The sequence below is a fragment of the Montipora capricornis genome, chromosome 4 (assembly GCF_036669925.1).
Source record: "Montipora capricornis isolate CH-2021 chromosome 4, ASM3666992v2, whole genome shotgun sequence".
Lineage (NCBI taxonomy): Eukaryota > Metazoa > Cnidaria > Anthozoa > Scleractinia > Acroporidae > Montipora > Montipora capricornis.
The window spans coordinates 47,035,637-47,038,136 of NC_090886.1; the positions used below are offsets into that span (position 1 = coordinate 47,035,637).

At 39.2% G+C, this 2,500-nt stretch overlaps 1 protein-coding gene across 4 annotated transcripts in view; it reads left to right on the forward strand.

Moving 5' to 3' along the window:
• Positions 1-2,500, forward strand: part of LOC138047174 (S-adenosylmethionine-dependent nucleotide dehydratase RSAD2-like) — a 30,815-nt gene that overhangs the window by 8,490 nt on the left and 19,825 nt on the right. The gene's annotated exons all lie outside the window — the stretch shown is intronic.

The following is a 2,500-nucleotide window of genomic DNA, read 5'->3' on the forward strand; positions in this document are numbered from 1 at the left end:
CGCAAGCTCATACGAGGTCACATCCAGGTAGTCTGAAACCAAGGCAACAAGGGCACAATAATAAGACAGCGTGTACATTTCTCGAAGCGGACGATCGTGTGATTTACTTGGAAAGAAAATGTATTATTATTGTGCTGTCATCGCACCATGAGTAACAGACACCAACGCAAGCTCATAAGAGGTCACATCCAGGTAGTCTGAAACCAAGGCAACAAGGGCACAATAATAAGACAGCGTGTTCTTTTCTCGAAGCGGACGATCATGTGATTTGCCTGGAGTATTTTACTTTATGACTATGAAGTTTATCTTTGGTTTTGAACGGTGCTGTTTCGAATGGAACCTTAACTTCCGTTTGTCAAGTTTTCTATGTCAAGTGGAATTACATATCCACGGAACTCGAACCGATCTTTCATACTGTTTTTTAAAATTACTATTTTTAATAACGCTTTGTGCTATAAAACCCCTGAGATAGGCAACAGAGCAACTGAACAGACACAGAAATAGAGAAACTAAACAGACGAACATCGCGAAGCGAAGTACCACGTGGTCTTCAATGGCGGTCAAGTTTTATTTTGCTCTCGTTTTTCCACTTCTGTTTGCCACCCTTTTTCATTCTTGGTAAAAGGAAGGAACGGACACGTCTTGTTCCGGTTTGCTGTGAATCTGAATTTTCTCTAAGGAAAGATCGATTCCAAAAATTTCTCGATGCTGGTGTATGTTTGCCAAGTTCATAGCGTTCACTGGAATCAAAGCTTGGGGTGATCGCTCAAAACAAAATTGGAATCCGGTTGGCGGCCGCCTCTAAAAGCGTACGCGATATAAAGGCGTGAAAATAAGCAGACCTGCACTCCAAACTACGAGCGCGGATCTTCAATTGACAAACTTTTATCAGTTTGTAGTGGTAAATTTTTTGCCAAACTGAAAAGGTTTACGGTTGAAACTAAGGCTTACCTCCCTCCGGAATTATAATTAATTACGAACATTAAAAAATGGTTTCATAGTATCAATTCTGCTTGACGTGACCGGGCGGAAAAGCGGCAAAAGCGCCCACTTTATCTTAAAAGGAAACGCCAGTCTTCTTGGCTCGCAAGGTACCAAGCTTGAAACGTACAAAGTAACAGGGAAAATTTACAATCACAAGATTTACGAACATATGTAAATTGCTACTATTTAAGTGACATTGTAAAATAAACGAGAGCTTCTAAAATATCCAAACTATCATTCAGGTCTTAACCAATAAAAAAGTAGACAGTTTTGCACAGCTTGACATGTATCTGTCATAAAGTGAATTAAAACTGCTATAACTCGTAACTGGCCATTGCTTCTGAGGGAATTTCGTACCACAACCAAATGGTTAAACCCTGTGAAATCATCAACTTAGCCCGATTATTTTGAACGCAGAATTCAGACAAGAGGCACAGTTGCGTTTGCGTTTGCACCAGTGTTTTTAAAGAGAGACGCAGCTTGTTTAAAGAAATTTAAACGAAACTAATTAAGTTCTTGACGATACAAATTTTCTCATTAAATATTTCTTTGTACGCTTACTATTCCTCAGTGATTTCCTCTTCTGTTGCTTTGCAAATGCACGGTTACATGTACATATCCAGGCAAGCTAAGTTCGAGCATTTTTTTTGCTATCTTAGATCTCAGTGATAGTCAGGTTAGTGTTGAATCGATATTGGAGATGTTATAAGCGGCTCAATCAAAGTGAAAAAAATGCATGCATTTAGAGAAAATTGTCCTTTTCAGTTATACCTCTACTAACTATGCCACAAAAGTTGATTAAACAGGGAGTAATCATATTTGCAGCTGCAGCGGCACTGAAAAAAAAACAGTTGCGTTGTACTTTGAACCATCCCCAGCGTACAGTAAAATACCATGATCGTAACAATAAAAAAAAGGGAACAATTCCACTTACCCGTTCACTGACAAGGTACTTAAATAGACTGCCACCATGGTCCTTAGTTGATGAATCAGAATAAGGAGAAAGAGTGAGCTGGACTACTACCGCGGTGCTCAGCCATTTATGGATGAATAAGAATCGATTTTTTACCGAGATATCTATCTGATGTGCCAGATCTGCGCGTGGCTTAAAGAACGAGCAATATATTCTGGAGAGGTTGTTCTCAATTTCGAAGTTTTTGTTAATTCACATTAGGGTTTGGGTAGTTGTACGAAAAACCATGAAGCGCGGTAGCAGAATTTTAAACAACTCCATTCCCAACGTCTCTCTTTCTTATCTTAAAGTGCCGGTGGCAGAACTTTGACAAAACCCCGAAAGGTAAACCGGTACTTATTCAAGAAACGATGGCGATTTATTTAAGGAGACACAACGATAGGTAATTCAATATACAAAAATACAAAATTTAAACATTAACAGTTCCATGCGAAATTTTAGCCCACGCTACCTTTCTCGCTTTGTGTCCTTGATGTTGTCCAAAACGGCGGTAGCCTAAAATCCGTTCGGTAAACACTGAATTGAATTGCAAAGGACGGAATT